This window comes from Zea mays, chromosome 10 (assembly GCF_902167145.1).
Source record: "Zea mays cultivar B73 chromosome 10, Zm-B73-REFERENCE-NAM-5.0, whole genome shotgun sequence".
NCBI classification, from domain to species: domain Eukaryota; kingdom Viridiplantae; phylum Streptophyta; class Magnoliopsida; order Poales; family Poaceae; genus Zea; species Zea mays.
In genome coordinates this window covers 141,152,986-141,175,315 of record NC_050105.1, presented here as the reverse complement: position 1 = coordinate 141,175,315, position 22,330 = coordinate 141,152,986, and the positions used below count along the sequence as shown (strand labels likewise).

Genomic DNA, 22,330 nt, shown 5'->3' with positions numbered 1-22,330 from the left:
GATCATATATCGTCCCCACAGACCAACACAAGTCTTTTGTGCGCACTTTGTCCTCACTCATGCGCACCGAGAAAACTTCCCGATCGGTCACCCATCCCAAATTGCTCCAAGCCAAGCACGCTTATACCTGGAGGTTCTTTCGAGATAGGTCTCCGAAAAAGAAGATGCACCTTGTTGATATGATTACTCTATTAATTCTATTAAGCCTTGAGCCAGGATATCCCATCCCAGGGGCCAGGATATCACACGTTGAAAATAAGGCTCTTCGGCTTTTTAAACCGTCGTCTCCTCATTTCTTCTCCTCCCTTCTCTCTTCTCTCACATCTCATGTCGTCGCGCCCTTACTCGCCACGTTGCTAGCGTCATCGCGGTCCCGCCGCCGTCCCGCTACCGAGGCCTGCTCCGTCCCCTGCTTCGTCACGGCGCACCGCACTCGTCCGGCTCCGTCCCGCTATAAATTACATGTGTGTTGAACCTTCATATTGTATAACAGGATACTTACGACAGAAGATGGTTAGGAAGTATGGAGAAAACTATGATTGGCGAGGAGTGCCTACCATCGACGCTGAAGTTGTGCATTCTATTTGAGGAAAGGCACATGTACGGTATTAACTTGTGAATTTTTTCAATAATATTGAAATTATGACCGAATAGCTAATTTTCTTGTTTTCAAGATATTCTATGTTTACCTGTGTGATCGATTCGACGGAGTTGCGGTCTCGTGGCGGCTCTTCGTCATTGGCGGGTTGTGGTAGCAGCCGTAGTCGGCGCTCTAGCATGGAGGACGCTATGAGGGAGCAACAAGAAAGGTTTCGTGAAGAGCTGCGGCAACAACAAATGACATTCCTCCAACAACAATCATAGTACATGGTTGCTTACAACGCACAGGCGCAACTGAGAGCACCTAGAGGGGGGTGAATAGGTGATCCTGTAAAACTTGAGACTTAATCCACAAAACTTGATTAAGAGTTAGCACAATAAAGCCAAGTGGCTAGAGAAGAGTTCTTGCACAACACGATAACCACAAGAATATCAACACAGAGATGGCACAGTGGTTTATCCCGTGGTTCGGCCAAGTCCAACACTTGCCTACTCCACGTTGTGGCGTCCCAACGGATGAGGGTTGCACTCAACCCCTTTCAAGCGGTCCAAAGACCCACTTGAATAGCACAGTGTTTTGCTTTCACTTTACTATATCCCGCTTGCGAGGAATCTCCACAACTTGGAGCCTCTCGCTCTTACAAAGATGTTCACAAAGAAGCACGGAAGTAAGGATGGGATGAGCAACGCACACAAGACACAAAATCAGAGCAACACACGCACACAAGTCACAACACGAGCTCTCAACACAACTCAAAGAGTTTTCTACTCAAATGGAGCTGTAGTTGCTATCACAAAGAATCGAATGTGCGGAATTGGAGTCTTGGTGCTTAGGAATGCTTAGAGAATGCTTAGGTGTACTCCTCCATGCGCCTAGGGGTCCCTTTTATAGCCCCAAGGCAGCTAGGAGCCGTTGAGAGCATTCCAGGAAGGCAATTTTTGCCTTCTGTCGCCTGGCGCACCGGACAGTCCGGTGCGAATTTATTTCCTTCTTTGGCGAAGCCGACCGTTGGAGATTCAGAGTTGTTGGCGCACAAGACACTGTACGGTGCCCCCTTCTGACCGTTGGCTCTGCCACGCGTCGCGCACGGATTACGCGGCCGACCGTTGGCCCGGTCGACTGTTGGCTCACCGGACAGTCCGGTGCACACCGGACAGTCCGGTGAATTTTAGCCGTACGCCGCCGACGAAATCCCGAGAGCAACTAGTTGACAGACGCCAGCCTGGCGCACCGGACACTGTCCGGTGCACCCAGACTTCGCAGAGTCTTGGCTGCTCAGCCAAGTCTTTTCCAAATTGATCTTTTCCTGTTTCTAGCACTTAGATACAATTCATTAGTCTCCAAAACAATGTACTAAGTCTTAGAAACATACCTTTACTCTTGATTTTCACTTCTTGAGTCTTTGACACAAATATTACTCAAAGCATTTGTGTGGAGCACTTAATCACCAAAATCTTATGGAAATGTCCCAAGGGTACATTTCCCTTTCAATCTCCCTTTTTTGGTGATTAATGCCAACACAACAAAAAGCAACTAAAGGAAGTGCAACATCAATGCAAATAAGAACACAAATTTGTTTTTATTCAAATTTGGCATATTTGGATCATTCTTTGCCACCACTTGGTTTTGTTTTTGCAAATCAACCTCAAATTCCTATCTCTAAGTCAAACACACTTGTTGAGACATAAAGAGAGTTGTTCCAAGAGAAATTGATCAACGATTTCAAAAACACCCCCTGTTTTTTCATAACAACCATTCTCCCCACAAGAGGCCAACTTTTGACAAAAGAGACAATAAGAGATTTTTGACAAACCAAAAACTCTATTCTACTATTTTCAAAATTCTCAAGTGGTAGCTGATCCATTTATTGCTTTGGCCTTATTTTCTCCCCCTTTGGCGTCAAGCACCAAAACGGGATCAATTTTGACCCTTTAACCCCATTGCCTTACCAAAATCTTCAACTAAGAGTAACAAGGCAATAAGAGTACAAAGATGAACTTGGAATTAGTTACTCTTTCATCGGAGTGCAGTGGAAGTCTTGCATGGTCCAAGTCCACCTTTTCCCTTTCAAACCTCCTTTGAGACTAGATTAAGCAAACTCAAGCACACAGTTAGTCTCAAAGGGTCAAGTTGTAGCACATCTCCCCCTAAATATGTGCATCACTTGCAAATGGACTTGTGAGGTCTGGGGAGTGCTTGTACAACTCGAGCACCATAAACAAAATGCATTAAGGAACTTGATCAAGGCATAATACACATGTATGCTATAAATCAATCCAAGTTCCGTGAATCTAAGACATTTATCTCACTACGCAGCCTGCAAAAGGTCGACTCATCTAGAGGCTTGGTAAAGATATCGGCTAGCTGGTTCTCGGTGCTAACATAAAACACTTCGATATCTCCCTTTTGCTGGTGGTCTCTCAAAAAGTGATGCCGGATGTCTATGTGCTTTGTGCGGCTGTGTTCAACAGGATTATCCGCCATGCGGATAGCACTCTCATTATCACATAGGAGTGGGACTTTGTTCAGATTGTAGCCAAAGTCCCTGAGGGTTTGCCTCATCCAAAGTAGTTGCGCGCAACACTGTCCTGCGGCAACATACTCGGCCTCAGCGGTGGATAGGGCAACAGAAGTTTGTTTCTTAGAACTCCACGACACCAGGGACCTTCCTAAGAATTGGCACGTCCCCGATGTACTCTTCCTATCGACCTTACATCCAGCATAATCGGAGTCTGAATATCCAATTAAGTCAAAGGTAGACCCCTTTGGATACCAGATCCCGAAGCAAGGCGTAGCGACTAAATATCTAAGAATTCGCTTCACGGCCACTAAGTGACACTCCCTAGGATCGGATTGAAATCTAGCACACATGCATACACTGAGCATAATATCCGGTCTACTAGCGCATAAATAAAGTAAGGACCCTATCATAGACCGGTATGCCTTTTGATCAACGGACTTACCTCCTTTGTTGAGGTCGATGTGTCCGTCGGTTCCCATTGGAGTCTTTGCGGGCTTGGCGTCCTTCATCCCAAACCGCTTGATCAAGTCTTGCGTGTACTTCGTTTGGGAGATGAAGGTCCCATCCTTGAGTTGCTTCACTTGGAACCCAAGGAAATAGCTTAACTCGCCCATCATCGGCATCTCGAATTTTTGAGTCATCACTCTGCTAAACTCTTCACACGACTTTTGGTTAGTAGAACCAAATATTATGTCATCGACATAAATTTGGCACACAAATAAATCACCATTACAAGTCTTAGTGAATAAAGTCGGATCGGCTTTCCCAACCTTGAAAGCATTAGCAATTAAAAAGTTTCTAAGGCATTCATACCATGCTCTTGGGGCTTGCATAAGTCCATAGAGCGCCTTAGAGAGCTTACATACGTGGTCGGGGTACCGTTCATCCTCGAAGCCAGGGGGTTGCTCCACGTACACCTCCTCCTTGATTGGCCCATTGAGGAAAGCGCTCTTCACATCCATTTGGAACAACCTGAAAGAATGGTGAGCGACATATGCTAGCAAAATACGAATGGACTCTAGCCTAGCCACAGGAGCAAATGTCTCCTCAAAGTCCAAACCTGCGACTTGGGCACAACCTTTTGCCACAAGTCGAGCCTTGTTCCTCGTCACCACCCCGTGCTCGTCCTGTTTGTTGCGGAACACCCACTTGGTTCCCACAACATTTTGCTTGGGACGAGGCACCAGCGTCCAAACTTCATTTTTTTGAAGTTATTGAGCTCTTCCTGCATGGCCAACACCCAGTCTGGATCTAGCAAGGCCTCTTCTACCCTGAAAGGTCAATAGAAGAGACAAAAGAGTAATGCTCACAAAAATTAACTAATCTAGAGCGAGTAGTTACTCCCTTGCTAATATCACCCAAAATCTGGTCGACGGGATGATCCCTTTGAATCGTCGCTCGAACTTGGGTTGGAGGTGCCGGTTGCGCTTCTTCCTCTATCACATGAACATCTTGTGCTCCCCCTTGATCACACGCCTCTTCTTGATGAACCTGTTCATCGTCTTGAGTTGGGGGATGCACCATTGTTGAGGAAGAAGGTTGATCTTGCTCCTTTTGTTCCTGTGGTCGTACATCACCAATCGCCATGGTGCGTATTGCGGCCGTCGGAACATCTTCTTCATCTACATCATCAAGATCAACAACTTGCTCTCTTGGAGAGCCATTAGTCTCATCAAATACAACGTCGCTAGAGACTTCAACCAAACCCGATGATTTGTTGAAGACCCTATACGCCTTTGTATTTGAGTCATAACCTAACAAAAACCCTTCTACAGCTTTGGGAGCAAACTTAGAATTCCTACCTTTCTTCACTAGAATGTAACATTTGCTCCCAAATACACGAAAGTAAGACACATTGGGTTTGTTACCGGTTAGAAGCTCATATGAAGTCTTCTTGAGGAGGCGATGAAGGTAGACCCGGTTTATGGCGTGACAAGCCGTGCTCACGGCTTCCGTCCAAAACCGTTCGGGCGTCTTGAATTCACCAAGCATCGTCCTTGCCATGTCAATGAGCGTCCTGTTCTTCCTCTCTACCACACCATTTTGCTGTGGTGTGTAGGGAGTGGAGAACTCGTGCTTGATTCCTTCCTCCTCAAGGTACTCCTCCACTTGAAGGTTCTTGAACTCGGACCCGTTGTCGCTCCTTATCTTCTTCACCTTGAGCTCAAACTCATTTTGAGCTCTCCTTAGGAAGCGCTTGAGGGTCCCTTGGGTTTCAGATTTATCCTGCAAAAAGAATACCCAAGTGAAGCGGGAAAAATCATCAACTATAACAAGACCATACTTACTTCCTCCTATGCTTAGATAGGCGACGGGTCCGAAGAGGTCCGTATGAAGCAACTCCAAAGGTCTTGATGTGGTCATCACATTTTTTGCATGATGAGAGCTTCCCACCTGTTTACCTGCTTGACAAGCTGCACAAGGTCTATCCTTTTCGAAAGTAACATTTGTTAGACCTATTACATGTTCTCCCTTTAGAAGCTTGTGAAGGTTCTTCATCCCCACATGTGCTAAACGACGATGCCACAGCCAGCCCATGTAGTCTTAGCAATTAAGCATGCATCTAGACCGACCTCCTCTTTTGCAAAATCAACTAAATAAAGTTTGCCGTCTAGTACACCCTTAAAAGCTAATGAACCATCACTTTTTCTAAAGACAGACACGTCTACATTTGTGATTAAGCAATTATATCCCATATTACAAAGTTGACTCATAGACAACAAGTTATATCCAAGCGACTCAACTAAGAACACATTAGAAATAGAGTGCTCGGATGAAATAGCAATTTTTCCTAACCCTTTCACCTTGCCTTGGTTCCCATCACCGAATATGATTGAATCTTGGGGATCCTTGTTCTTGACGTAGGAAGAGAACATCCTCTTTTCCCCCATCATGTGGTTTGTGCATCCGCTGTCGATAATCCAGCTCGAGCCCCCGGATGCATAAACCTGCAAGGCAAATTTAGGCTTGGGTCTTAGGTACCCAACTCATGTTGGGTCCTACAAGGTTAGTTACAATAGTCTTAGGGACCCAAATGCAAGTCTTGTCTCCCTTACATTTGGCCCCTAATTTCCTAGCAATTACCTTCTTATCCTTTCTACAAATAGCAAAGGAAGCATTGCAAGCATAATAAATTGTAGAAGGTTTATTCATTACTTTCCTAGGAACATGAACAATATTTCTTCTAGGCATATGATGAACAACATTTATCCTAGCCAAATTTCTATCATGCATAATAGAAGAACTAGAAGCAATCATGGCATGAGAATCAAAAGCATCATAACTTCTATAAACGTTCCTAGAATGTCTCCTATCATGATACATGAAAGCATGGTTCTTTTGAGCATTACTAGCCATAGGGGCCTTCCCTTTCTCCTTGGCGGAGATAGAAGCCTTATGACTTGTTAAGTTCTTGACTTCCCTCTTGAAGCCAAGACCATCCTTAATTGAGGGGTGTCTACCAATCGTGTAGGCATCCCTTGCAAATTTTAGTTTGTCAAATTCACTTTTGCTAGTCTTAAGTTGGGCATTAAGATTAGCCACTTCATCATTCAATTTAGAAATTGAAACTAGGTGTTCTCTACAAGCATCAACATTAAAATCTTTACACCTATTGCAAACTAAAACATGTTCAACACAAGATGTTGATTTATTAGCTATTTCTAACTTAGCACTCAAATCATCATTTATGCTCTTTAAGCTAGAAATAGAGTCACGACATGTAGACAATTCACAAGAAAGCATTTCATTCCTTTTAATTTCCAAAGCAAGGGATTTTTGTGCCTCTACAAACTTATCATGTTCTTCATACAAAAGATCCTCTTGCTTTTCTAATAACCTATTTTTATCATTCAAGGCATCAATTAATTCATTAATCTTATCAACCTTAGTTCTATCTAGGCCCTTGAATAAACATGAATAGTCTATTTCATCATTGCTAGATTCTTCATCACTTGAAGAAGCGTAAGTACTAGTATTATGAGTGCTTACCTTCTTTTCCCTTGCCATGAGGCAGGTGTGATGCTCGTTGGGGAAGAGGGCCGACTTGTTGAAGGCGGTGGCGGCGAGTCCTTCGTTGTCTGAGTCGGACGACGAACAATCCGAGTCCCACTCCTTTCCAAGGTGTGCCTCGCCCTTAACCTTCTTGTAAGCCTTCTTCTTTTCCCTCTTGTTCCCTTGTTCCTGGTCACTATCATTATCGGGACAATTAGCGATAAAATGACCAATCTTACCACATTTGAAGCATGAGCGCTTCCCCTTCGTCTTGGTCTTGTTGGGATGATCCTTGCGACCCCTTAGCGCCGTCTTGAAACGCTTAATGATGAGGGCCATTTCTTCATCATTAAGCCCGACCGCCTCAACTTGTGCCACCTTGCTAGGTAGCGCCTCCTTGCTCCTCGTTGCTTTGAGAGCAATGGTTTGAGGCTCTTGGATTGGGCCATTCAACGCATCATCAACGTATCTAGCCTCCTTGATTATCATCCGCCCGTTACGAACTTTCAAAGTATCTCCTCGGGCGTCATCTTGGTGTACCTAGGATTCTCACGAATATTGTTCACAAGATGTGGATCAAGGACAGTAAAAGACCTTAGCATTAGGCGGATGACGTCGTGGTCCATCCATTGTGTGCTTCCATAGCTCCTTATTTTGTTGACGAGGGTCTTGAGCCGGTTGTACGTTTGGGTTGGCTCCTCGCCCCTGATCATTGCGAATCTCCCAAGTTCGCCCTCCACCAACTCCATCTTGGTGAGCATGGTGACGTCGTTCCCCTCATGTGAGATTTTGAGAGTGTCCCAAATCTGCTTGGCGTTATCCAAGCCGCTCACCTTATGGTATTCATCCCTGCACAATGAAGCTAGAAGAACAGTAGTAGCTTGTGCATTTTTGTGAATTTGCTCATTAATGAACATGGGACTATCCGTACTATCGAAGTGCATTCCATTTTCTACTATCTCCCATATACTTGGATGGAGAGAGAACAAGTGGCTACGCATTTTGTGACTCCAAAATCTGTAGTCCTCTCCATCAAAGTGGGGGGGGGGGGGGTTACCGAGGGGAATGGAAAGCAAATGAGCATTAGAACTTTGCAGAATACGAGAATACTCAAAGGAAAAGTTTGAATTAACCGTCTTCTTTTTCTCGTAGTCGTTGTCGTCGTCCTTTTGGGAAGAGGAAGATTCATCGCTGTCGTAGTAGACTATCTCCTTGATGCGCCTTGTTTTCTTCTTCCTCCCGTCTTTTCTTTTGTGGCCCGAGCCTGAGTCAGTAGGCTTGTCATCCTTTGGATCATTGAGGAAGGACTCCTTCTCCTTCTCATTGACCACCACCCCCTTGCCCTTAAGATCCATCTCTTCGGGCGATTAGTCCCTTTCTTAAAGAGAGCGGCTCCGATACCAATTGAGAGCACCTAGAGGGGGTGAATAGGTGATCCTGTAAAACTTGAGACTTAATCCACAAAACTTGATTAAGAGTTAGCACAATAAAGCCAAGTGGCTAGAGAAGAGTTCTTGCACAACATGATAACCACAAGAATATCAACACAGAGATGGCACAGTGGTTTATCCCGTGGTTCGGCCAAGTCCAACACTTGCCTACTCCATGTTGTGGCGTCCCAACGGACGAGGGTTGCACTCAACCCCTTTCAAGCGGTCCAAAGACCCACTTGAATACCACAGTGTTTTGCTTTCACTTTACTATATCCCGCTTGCGAGGAATCTCCACAACTTGGAGCCTCTCGCTCTTACAAAGATGTTCACAAAGAAGCACGGAAGTAAGGATGGGATGAGCAACGCACACAAGACACAAAATCAGAGCAACACACGCACACAAGTCACAACACGAGCTCTCAACACAACTCAAAGAGTTTTCTACTCAAATGGAGCGCTAGTTGCTATCATAAAGAATCGAATGCGCGGAATTGGAGTCTTGGTGCTTAGGAATGCTTAGAGAATGCTTGGGTGTACTCCTCCATGCACATAGGGGTCCCTTTTATAGCCCCAAGGCAGCTAGGAGCCGTTGAGAGCATTCCAGGAAGGCAATTTTTGTCTTCTGTCGCCTGGCGCACCGGACAGTCCGGTGCACCACCGGACACTGTCCGGTGCGGATTTCTTTCCTTCTTTGGCGAAGCCGACCGTTGGAGATTCAGAGCTGTTGGCGCACCGAACACTGTCCGGTGCACACCGGACAGTCCGGTGCCCCTTTCTGACCGTTGGCTCTGCCACGCGTCGCGCACGGATTACGCGGCCGACCGTTGGCCCGGTCGACTGTTGGCTCACCGGACAGTCCGGTGCACACCGGACAGTCTGGTGAATTTTAGCCGTACGCCGCCAACGAAATCCCGAGAGCAGCTAGTTGACAGACGCCAGCCTGGCGCACCGGACACTGTCCGATGCACCACCGGACAGTCCGGTGCACCCAGACTGCGCAGAGTCTTGGCTGCTCAGCCAAGTCTTTTCCAAATTGGTCTTTTCCTGTTTCTAGCACTTAGACACAATTCATTAGTCTCCAAAACAATGTACTAAGTCTTAGAAACATACCTTTACTCTTGATTTTCACTTCTTGAGTCTTTGGCACAAATATTACTCAAAGCATTTGTGTGGAGCACTTAATCACCAAAATCTTATGGAAATGTCCCAAGGGTACATTTCCCTTTCAGCAACAAGAAATGAACTTGAGTGTCTTATTTATTCTCGACACGATCGTTATTTGTCTTATAACTAATATATTGTATTTGTAACCGTCTTGGTTTCCAGAGCAGGGACAGCAGCAACCATTCGTTTTCCCTCAATTTCATCTGCCGATGCCTTAGTGGGGATTATATGCTCCGCCACCTCCACCTCAGTTGCTTCAATTTAGTTTAGACTTCTCATTTGTATTAACCTTTCAAATCTTGACTAAACTTGATTTTGTAGAGATCCGGGGTTATAGGCCACAACACGCCACCACCGATGATACCAGCACCACCAGGAGGAGCTTATGCAGGGGAGGGAGCTACTACAGGAGAGGTTAGTTTGACAAACAATCCGTTTGAATAGTGGTCATGTAAACACTGTAGTTATTAATGTCTTCTTTTTTCTTTAGAATCCAAACCAGTTAAACAACTTCATTAACGAATTGTTCGCTTCTGGAGTAGTGGTCACAACTCAAACGACCCTGATATATGATGATTTGACTCTTGTAGTGAAATGTGAGTTTGTATTATGTTGTAATGGACTATGTGATGTGTTTGTGAAGAATTGTGAACTCTGGTGGTATTTGTGAAGAATTATGATATTTTATGTTAAATGTGTATAATTCTGGTATTAATGTTTCTGTCGTATTATTGTGATTATATTGTTGTTGAAATGGCTGTTTTTTGCATTTCTTTCATATTTTTTTCTCTAAAATTGCTAATTTTTGGCGGCCACATGCGGGCCGCCGAAAATAACCATGTGAGAATTTCGGCGGTCGTTTTCGGTGGCTTGTGGGCTAGAGCTTATTTTCGGCGACCGCGCTCTGGCTGCTGAAAATTAACCTTAATTTTTGGCTAATTTTTTTGGCGGCCAGAAGCCGCCGAAAATAGAGTCTATTTTCGGTAGCATCTAGCCGCCGAAAATGACTGTAGCTACTGTAGTGTAACTACAGACGCGCATGACAACAGAGAGTCACGACATCGGTTCGAGACATCTACCGACAGTAGAAGATAAAGGCGACACCGCATTTGGGGCACGGCAGTGGTGGCTGGTGAGTCTGAGGCCAGTAGGATGGTTTGCTCGATGTCTTCTATGGTGGTATGAAAAAATCTAGAAAATCTAGGTGAGGAAGACGGAGATGGGGTAAGAAATGAGAGGTTGATGGTTAATACACGACGCCAATAACGAGGACGATGAAGCACTCGTGGTGGGTACGTAAGAATGTGGGAAATTTGAGTGAGAGAGGCAGAGATGGGAGGTCGAGAGTTAATATACAACGCCAACAACGAGGACGAAGCGTTCGTGGTTAATTACGTATGCAATAAGTAAGACTTATCTTGTTGTTAGGCGAGACACATAGTAGAAAATTAGATCTACACTTTTCGTGTGTGACGCACAAACGAAAACTCGTGTTTTAAAGGAGTAGAGATTGATTTATATTTATATTTTATTTAGTTAAATTAAATAAATTTTAGAGTTATATTACATGCTATGGTATTTTAAAGTTTTATTTCTATGAGAGTTAGATTATTTTTTAACTCAATTTAAATAGACGGTCTGTATGTGCACCTAGGCTATCTTTAGTAGTCTTATCTATGTCACCTTCTATTTCAAACTTCGCTCTGTAATCAGTGCACTCCGTAATGTAAAGTGTGTTCTTCATAGCTATATACACGGTTTGTCTGTCACAACTTAGAAGTTGATATATGCCAAAAGAAAAACTTGCCACAAGCGCGCAATCCATCGCTGAGTCGTGGTGTGGGGTTAGCTTGTTTTTGCCACATGGTTGCACATAAACAAATTTTCGCTTCGAATTAAAGCCAGTTGTTTGAACTGTTGTAGCTACAATCCATAGAGACAAAACACTTTAGAAATAATTTAGGGTTTGTTTGGTTGGCTTCTCTCCGTAGCCTGGATGTGTGAGTCATGCCTGTAGGAGCCTGGCTCCAGAGATACGACTAATTTGCTCGCATCCTTAGAGCCTGACTCAGGATGTTTTAAGTATCGTGCGAGTCTGGCTCCACATTTGCACGCAACCAAACACACATCTCGCATGCGTAGAGCCTGGTTAACAACAACCAAACAGTAGCTTATTACATTCCACGATGCAAGCACTAGCAAATACAGGCAACCAAACACACTCTTAAGCGGCTTTGGATTAAAGTCAAACAAACAGGGTTTAAGATGACGACTCAATCCTCCCTCCTTTGATAAACCTTCAACCAAATACAGGAGAATGTATATTCTTCTTTTAAAAAGCATTATTCTCTTAGTATTTTTTAAAATGAAATCTTCCTTGATGTTTTCGTACCCAATCTTTTATAGCATTTTAGACTCAATCATTATTACAGCCAATAAACTAAAGGGGTTCGAACCGCTCCTCTCCACATTTTCAGCTCCGCTCCTCAAAAAACATAGAATTTACTTTAACTCCTTTAATTTGGTGGAGCAAAAAAAAGGTGCTCCATGAATCCATTTTTTTCACTCTTCTCATGAAGTTGGTATAAAATTACCCACCATACTATTGATTACTCAATGCACTCATTCATTATTTTATGAGCTAAAAATGGTGGAGTACAACAGTCCTAACTCCCAAGCGCCCCTAAATCTTTCTTGTGTCACTATAGAACGTAAGTATGGCTTCAAAAACTTCAGTAGAGATACCTCGCTCAGCCGATGTAACAACGACAGGAATGGTCAGAGAACTCTTTATGCAACATTTGCATTAGGGAAATAATCATGGTGCTTCAATAAAATTAGAATTTCAATTGGACCCACTCGTGGAATAGTAATTTAGGCATATATCAATTAAGATAATTCGATTTTATACAAAATATATTTGTATACTATTATTAGCAAGATGTCGGAGATATTTATGTGCTATATTTTTACTATAGAGGAGTGAGACGAAAAGTGTCATGTAAGTTACAGAGTAGAAACAAATTCTACTAATACATAAAATCATTTCTCATCCTCCACCCCATGAATTTGAGATAGACTTATATCTGAACTTTGAAAAGTGATGGAATGTCAAATTCTAAACTAAATAAGTTAGTTTATTGAGTGGATTCCAATTCCTCTAAAATGAAGGGATCCAAACGTCCTGTTAGAGAAAATGTATCTTCACAAACCAGATTGGTTGTTTCTTTTATGTGGAGCCTCAAGATTTGGGTCACGGCCACTTGTTAGTGGTTCCCATATACATACGATCAGAAATACTCAGTAGTGGTTCCAATTTATCTAAGATTTAGACCATATTTTAACTCATATTTATACAAACTAATATCTTTTATTATACTAGGATTTTTTTCTTTAAAAAGAATTGATAATAAACATCCGATAATCAATCAAGCGCATACAAAGAAAATGATCAAAATGCAAATAAATAATTAAACACTTAAAAAATTATTACCCTAATTAACATAATAACTAAATTCATTATTTTTAATTGATGGCTTTTATGGTGTTACAGACGAATATAACACACTATCAAGTATCTGCTAAAACATACCTGAATTCCAGCATGGCTACAAAGGTAGAAATCAAACTCCCGCGGATGACAAATCTCGGTATCAACCACAGTTCCTGTGTATTTTAACAGGAAGAAAAGAGTCACAAATTACAGCCAACATGCATGTATGTGTTCAAAATAGTATCATGCTTGTGTTAGAAGTGGAGATCTCCCAAAGATACAGTATGGCTAATGTGGCGGTTGTCATTAAACCAACCAGGGTCCAATCTCAATGACAAGCAAATGCTAATGCTAAGGTTGTCATTAAACAAGGATGAACATCACGGTACTAACCAGGAAGAATGTTCCCACTTCTGTCAGTAACATCTCTCCTTCCATGAACTCCAGGGAAGAGCCTTGTGTGGTGCCTTTTCTGTATTACGACAAATGTCACTGGGGGTAGATACCCATCTTCCAGAGAGGCACAAGCCTTCCTTATCGCGTCCATTTCAAGGAGCAAAACATGGTTGAATTGTCCTTCACTTATTCCATCCCTAAATAAACAAAACAAAAGCAAAGGAAGTCACGAAATGAAGGCTTCATCCAAGAGTTATCTAGATAGTTAAGTCAAGCACATACCTGTAAAATATAATTCTTTTGGGCTTTTTGCCAGTCCTCTTATAGAACGAAATCATCAACTCCCTGCAGAGCATAATTACGTGGCACCTTAGTTTCATTCACAGCTTTCGTGAACACAGAGGATGTAAATTACCTTATCATTCCGCCGAGATTTTGTATAATCTCTTCCCTGTGTGCTTGTGCCGAGACCAGAGCTTTATATGTTGTGACTTGTGGCCAGTCCATGGATGCAACCACCTGCAAGGTTATACCATCTATTCCATTACTTTATGCTCAAATGTGGAGTGAAAATTTACTGCTAAATTACCACTGCATTTGAATGACACAGTTGTAACAGAGAACAAGAAACTGACAGCTCCAACAGAAGCCCTGCTACAGCGGCTGTGAGCAGGAGGAGGGGAGCAGCGGCAATGACATTGCATGGCGAGCAATGACTGCTACCTTGCCGAGCTGAGCTAGTGTTGTGCTGGGTGTGTGCTGTGAAGCAGAGCAGGCAGCTCACGGAGTCACTGGAGATCTGACTCCCATCTGCAACGACGACGAGTCCGAGTCCTCCTCTGCGCCACGATCCCCAACACCTGGTCCAGCAACGCTCACCTCCCGCCCCTGCCACTACCGCCCCTCAGATCTAGATCACACCTGTCCCCGCTGCAAGAGCCATACCTCGACATCTACGATGGTAGAGTCGAGTCAGAGTCATGGTCGTCCTTCGACATCTGTGATGACAGCGGAGAGTCGGAGTCGGGCTCGTCCTTTGACATCTGCGACGACGGCGGCTCCCACCTGTCCGGCATGCGAGACGCGGAGGAGGAGGAAGAGAAGGGCGAGCCAGAGGACGTCATGGGTGGGGGATCTAGGGAGGGGAGGCGCGGTTGGGGTGGAGGACGACTGGGGACTGGGGAGTGCAAGGGGCGGGCGACTTTGCCGCGTGGAAAAGGGAGAGGCGGACGTGACGAAGCTCAAGCTCAACGCACGACGAACGGAAATTTCGGGTCCGAGCTGTAGGGCACGCGTCAACACGCGATCGGTTGAAGACGCGTCGAACGCGGAGAGCGTCCCAAACTCGAGCGTCTTTAACTAAAGGTAATATACACATTGTGCGCATATAATTTTAGGGGCTTTGTGCAGTCGCACAACCCACACATCCCAATGGACGTCTCTACCTCTCTTCTTGGTCAAGTTGCATGTGAGTCTTTTCATTCCAATCCTCTACGCGCATGAAGTGTTAGTGGATCAGACCTCTAAAACAGTCATCGGCCTCCGTGACACCTGCTCAAGTGTACGAGTGATCATGTTTTTTTTGTCGCGTCGCCACCACTGCTTGTCAATCTCTTATTCCTCATACTGGTGTTGATCATCTTCTTGGTGTTGCCACTAATGGGAGGATCATCTTCTTCCTCTTATTTTTAGTGGACACTCGAGGAACGGCACCACAAACAAGTTCCTACACTGACGGTGGTCTACTACTTCAAACAACTATTCGGTCTCCCAACAAACTCTGTCAACTCCTTGGGAGAATTAACTCGCCAGTTCATCAACAACTTTAGTATGAGTTGTGATTGAGAAAAAACTCAAAATGGCCTCGAACAAGCCATTTAGAGAGAAGACAAGTCTCTACACAACTGCATCAAGAGGTGGCCTGACATGAAAGCTTAGATCTCCAACATGCCCGATGAGATAGCTATCTATGTTTTTGTAAGGGTCTCAAGAGTTGTGAGCTATCTCAGAAGCTTGTATGTGTTGGGGCCCTCCTCAACCGAAGGTCCTTAAAACATTAACTTATCAGTTATTCCTAAGTTTGTTTTAGGTGTAATAGAGTAATTTTCGAAGGACGACTTCATTTATAGATGGCGTGTACTCATCACAGTTACAAAAATGAAGATATATGCTTCGGTTCAATGGCATGAACACATGACAAAGGAGCTATTAAGAGGAGGGTGAAAACCTGAAGACTACAAAAGGAAAATACGACAGCGTCCTTAGTCGCCTTCATAGTTCATGTATAGGTTTAAGGACGTGTTTGTAATTTTCACGAAGATGTAACTCACAACTATAAATAAAGGAACAATGTCATACATACGACACACTTTTTTGGACCGGAGAGAACTGAATCGCTCTGGCTACGAGGCTATTTCATCCTTTTACCTTCGCATTGCTCCTTGTGAAGCCGAAGGAGTAAAAACGAGTGACCAATAGTGTGCAAGTCTCCAACCACTCTTGCTTCTTTGTTTTGAATGTCGACAAGTACACCATGAGTGAGGAAGTCCTTCGGTATATGTCCTCACCTCAAAGGGATAAGGAGAAGAAAGAGGAGAAGGCCGAGCCAAATAAAAAAGCGCAAGATAGATCATCGATATACTACCATATTTTATTTAAAATATTTAAACTAATTAATTTAAATAGCTAATCAATGGTTTATCTTATTGCATATACTTTAGATTTTTAATATTTATATTGTTGATAAGAATATTATATCTAAATATTTTAATACAAAATACTCATACTAATTACTACTAAAATATTAAATATAATTGACTTAAAACTAATCATTCAATATTTTGCAAAAACATAGATTTACCAAACTAATATACTAAAAATTCATACTAATTAAATAATTAATATTTATTAGTTTAATAAACATAAATTTTGTAGATGACCGATAAAAACTATACTCACTTATATCAAGCACAGTCGTGGGTGGGATGGACGGGAGCAATTGTGGCAATGGTGGTCGGGACAGTAAGACACTGTTAGCACCATTAGGGATTTAGGGAGGGGGGACAAGGTGAGCGCGTGCGAGGGTAGTGGGACGACATGGTTAGGCATGTTGTCCGAGCAGGTGAGGGCGAAGTGGCCCTAGCATGCGAGGGCATCGCGGTCGGGTGGGCGATGGTGGTGCATCCGAGTGAAGCGGTCCGAGCAGTCGAGAACAACATGTTTAGACAAGGCATAAGTCAAGCAAGGAGAGACACTAGGGATAAAAACGGTCGAAAACGGTATTTATTCGGTAATCAGTTTTAGTCGTTTTTCTTTGATTGCGAATAAATCCCTACTACTCCTTAAGAGCCTATTGTAGGCGTCCACAACGGTGGTTCTGCCTCGGCGATCAACGCCCGCGCGACCCCTGCCATCCTCCCTACTGCCCGCGCGTCCCCCGCCATCCTCCCCACCGCCCACGACCCCCGCCATCCTCCCCACCGCCCGCGCGACCCCCGCCATCCTCCCCACCGCCCGCGACCCCCGCCATCCTACCCACCGCCCGCCCTGGCACCTTCGGCCTCCACCCGCGCGGCCGCGTCGCTGCGCCCCCCAAATCTCGCATCCCACCCTCCTCCCCACGCCGTCAATGGCGCACGCAGATCCCAGGTGGTTGAGGATCTGCCCCACCCTCCTCCCCACGCCGTCGATGGCGCGCGCAGATCCAGGTGGCCGAGGATCTGCGCCCCCCAAATCTCGCATCCCCACCCTCCTCCCCACGCCGTCAATGGCGCACGCAGATCCCAGGTGGTTGAGGATCTGCCCCACCCTCCTCCCCACGCCGTCGATGGCGCGCGCAGATCCAGGTGGCCGAGGATCCGCCCCACCCTCCTCCCCCACCTTCTAGGCCCCTGTCGTGCCCTCACATGCGGGTATGTCCCACATCGCGAGATTCCGGTCTCCATCAGCGCGATCCAGTCCCCCACCCATCCGCGCGATCCCCTCTCGTGTTGCGGCGCGGATCTCCTCCTCGGTGCGCAGATCGGCGCGATCCACTCCCGTGTCGCGGTTGGCACAGCCGTAAGCTCTCGGGTTGGCACAGCCGTACATGTTCGTTTCTTGGTTGGATTTCCACCTCCTTTCTGCTAAACCGTGACTTAATTAGGTTTGGGAGATTTTCTCAAATCCGACAGGCTATTGGAGGACAAGAACTTTAGATACTTTTCATAAACCCTCATGCTCATTCAGATTGTTATGTTTGTTTGTACTGCACCATTCTTTTGTGTTGTTTGTACAACCCTATTTGACATTTTTGCTGACTGATGGCTGCAGATATTTCTTCACGGTAGCTCTCTGCTCAGCAACCATCTCCCAGCAGAGCCGCCATGCCATCTCCCTGACCATCACCAGCTGTGCCCTCTCGGCATTTGCAAGGTATAAATTTTGCTAACCACGTTGGCATCAGGCAGCGAACTCTTTTCTGTTTAAGTAGCATCGATTTTGTTTCTTAAAAGGGTGCTAAGTTAGGCACATTTGGAGTATTCAGTCACATTGCAATGATTGACTTGGTAGAAAGATTTTCATGCTGTCTTTGATAAAATGAAATGTTGAAAGTCTTTGTTGGGCAGTAGTCGGGAGAAGTAATTAGATGCTGGACATTTATGTGATTTCTTATGGTGGGTTAGAGGAAATAGTCTTTTAGGGAAGTGAACTGAAGTGTTATACCGTAGAGTGACCTGATTACACAAAATTAGGGTTTCTCCGTACACATTGTAAATCAATAGTATCACAATAAGATGCAAACATGGGAAACATGAGAGGAGTCCACATTTGATATGTAGATATTAAAAATGGGCATGCTTGTGTTCATTTTTATAGATTTTGATGTATTTTGTTCTACAACCAGTGTGACCATCATTGTAAGGAAGCATTTTGATGATATGTGGAATATCGATAACTTTGCCTATGTCCTGCATGTTAGTGAAATTTATTAGAAGATGTTAAGCAGCTTCAATTCAATAGACTCGACAGGTGGATTCAACTGATAGGTTTTATTCTTCTGTTTGTTCTCTAACACACGAGTTTATTGGTTGTGAACAACATTCAGTTGATCTTCATCCAGTCTTAAATATTTTTTTGTTCTTGGCTGATATCTGAATATAACATATACAATAACCTGAACTCAGATGGTCTAAAAAATAATCAGGGTGGTGCCACAGTATGTTTAACATTACCGCCAAGCTTATCAGTGTTCCATTTTGTTCTTGTTTAACATTACTCACATCCCACAATCCCCGCCATCGTCATCCCCCAGCCCGGAAGGCGTCGAGGCGGTTCAGTCTGTGGAGAGGAGGGAGAAGATGAGTCCATCTATGTTGTCATTGATTGCTCCGCCGCGGCACTAAAGCTCACGCTCATGCCCACAACGACAAGAATATGGGGAGGAGAGAGAAGAAGAGTCGGCGTGCGCAACTTGTACCTCGCCGACTCCGACGCTGACGTTGATGACCACCTTGACCTACAGCTCAAAGGTACGCTCTGCTCCTCTCCCCTCCTACCTTGATCCTCCTCGACATGTATTGTTCAGTCTCAGTGTTGGTGACTTTCTTCGTGCATCATGTTCCCCCACATCCCCACGCTTACCATGAATCCCCCAGTTTCAGTCTATCACCAAGTATCTGATCCAATTGGTTCTTTAGAATGAATCCCCCCGTTTATGAAGCTTCAATTTGATAGGTATTATGAATCACTTTAAAAACCTCTACATCCTCCATGAAAATTATGAATCCCTCAGTTTCAGTCTGCCACTAAGTATCTGATACATGCATCATGAGTCGCCAAAAACATTACAAAACCACATGTATAAGACCTTTTTAGCACATACGAATTATAAGAGGTAGCAGTCATTACAAACCTCCATACAGTGGGGTAGATTGGCTCATCCACATTTAAAAGTACTCGGATAGACATCAATTAGTATTAGATAATATGGATTTCGGTCTCAAAGGTATGTTTCTACTATTAACAGTACATGCAGGCTCATTATATAAAACCTGTAAGTCATTATAGATCAACTGCAATCAATTTATGAATAACAAATATTAAGTTATTTCTTTTTGGTCTTATATCTTGGAATTGTAGCATAAACATCAGAGCTGAATAACACACCTGGCATTCTCAGATGATTAAATATCAAACAAACACCAAGCAGCATTACCTCAATGCCATCATGCTCCGCCACGACGCTAAAGCTCACGCTCATGCCCACAACGACAAGAATATGGGGAGATTAGCCGATTGGTAGATCTGTGATTTCCTTGGTTAGGGGATAGTTAGCTCCTCATTCCTTTTGTTTTTGACCACCAAATCTCAAATACCCTTGTCGACGCTATTTGTATTGCATAGTTTTAAATCGGTAGAACATTATAACATCAGAAGTTGACCACGCAATGCTGTCTGGAGAGGCTCCTTGTATATTTGACTGTTGTGATTACGGTATGGAGGTTTGGTTGCTTTGGGGAGGAAGCAAAAGGCATCGATGCATTGAAAAGGTCTTTAATTTCCCTTCTTGTGCCATCTTATTTTATTTCAGACCCCATACTAAAATAGCTCCACGCCTCCACTATTTGTTTGCATGAATTTTAAATGAGTGTTACTTGGTTTACGGAGAATTTTAACCTATTTTTAGTTGAACATGCCATTTGACTTACTATATAGTTTTACATTTAAATGCTCCTCTTATTCTAGGATACTTTTCAGTGTTTCATCAGCAATGTCTGAATAATTTTGTTTTCAAATTATTGTAGGACTATTTGGATGCCAAATTCAAGAAAATAGGGCACAACAACATGTACTCCCCTCATGCTACCCCCAACTCATTGTTCTCCTTTATGTCACAAGTATGGGGCACTTTAAACAGTACATGTTCTTGTGCTGACCTTTCTTTCTTTTTATACTTATCGACGATCACTTTAAAGTATATGTAGATTAAAAAGTTCATGAACACCCTACGACAGTACCAGATCACAGCCATTATGTACCTTCAGGTTGTCCTAATTTTTCCTTTATACTCTTATACGAAAGCTTGTGATGGCCAACATAATTGATATGAGATGTTCATTTAGAATGAATGGTTGGTCCAATGATTGTGCTTAAAACCTCATGTTTTCAGGAGACGGACGACGGACGAGAGGCTTTTCTACAAGCTTTTAATTGATAATGTGGTGGAGCTGCTTCCTTTTGTTTACACAACAACTGTATGTGAGGCTTGCCAGAAATATGGGTCCATCTTTGGATGACCACATGGTATGTATGTCAGCCTGAAGGACAAGTGTGTGTGCCTATATTTGCTTCAACTTTACAAAAATATATAGTTGTATACCATCTACCTGTTTGACCTGGACTGACCTCAAGGTGCATTCTAGGGGAAGGTCCTAGATGTTCTAAAGAACTGGCCACATAGAAACATTCAAGTTATCTTTGTTACTGATAGTGAGCGAATCTTGGGACTTGGAGATTTGGGTTTTCAGGTATGATTGTCTCATTAGTAACTTATTACTCGAGGGCCTTTGCTTATATTATATCGAATCCTTCTATAGGGAATGGGAATTCATGTAGGAAAACTTGCTATATACACTGCTCTTGGAGGATTTGAACCATCAGTTGTAAGCATTCATATATTTTCTCTCCTTTTTTGGTTGCATCTCTTGTAATGGTAATGTATGTTTGGTACCAACAAACAATTAAATTATCTCAAGTGGCAAATTCTAAATTACGTTGTCGTGTTTGCCTATCACAATTGATGTTGGCACAAATAATGAGAAATTGCTTAATGATGAGTTCTACATTGGACTTCGGCAAAAACGTGTGACTGGCGAGGTATGTAACTGTGTTGAGATTGCTAGGAGTTAGGAATTGACAAAATATGTGACGCTTGAGATCTTATCTGTGCATTTTCCTTAATGTCAGGAGCATGATGAGCTTATTGAAGAGTTCATGGCTGCTATTAAGCAATTCTACGGTGAAAAAGTCCTCATTCAAGTGAATTAGACTCAACAATGTACTTTTGCTATGGCAGATCAATTTACTCTTTATCCTAGAATGTAACAATCTAAATTTTGGACAATTTGAGGGCTTTACCAATCATAATGCCTTTGATCTGCTTGAAAAATATAGCAAGAGCCATCTTGTTTTCAATGATGATATTTAGGTAAATGGAACTGCCCGTGGTGTTTTTATTTTTGCTGCTACCATGGGGTAACCTTAATTAATTGAGATCATCATCCTTTAGTTTATTGCCTTCTGAACTGTACTGATTTGGAAATATGAATGTTTGCAGGGCCAGAAAAATCTAAATTGTGGAAGTTTTACCATTTGTTTTGGCAAACAGAAAAATATGAACTCTTTGTTCATTCTTCATTCGTTGTTGGCAAGTTTGTTGTGACAACATGATAACGAAGGAACATGTTTTGTTGTCTCCTTTACCCTTCCTTTTCCCCATACTTATATCAAATGTAATAAACAAGTCGTATTTGAAATGATTTCATCTCAAATCAATATGGTACAGTAGAGAATAGATGTGAGAACTGATCTCTTTTGGTTTTCTTTTTGAGAGAGAAACTATATACATCTTATGCTAAACTCCCATGAGCTTAATAAATGAACCACTCGAGTTTTTCTTATCCATTCCAGATTTCATCTGATGGTACTACTTGTCACTCAAGTCATGGACAATTTGTCTGCGGATTTAA

The 22,330-nt window shown here is 43.4% G+C and overlaps 1 pseudogene; it reads left to right on the top strand.

Moving 5' to 3' along the window:
* Nucleotides 1-17,229: 17,229 nt before the first annotated feature.
* LOC103625688 (NADP-dependent malic enzyme, chloroplastic-like) lies at nucleotides 17,230-21,789 on the top strand (annotated as a pseudogene).
* Nucleotides 21,790-22,330: the final 541 nt, after the last annotated feature.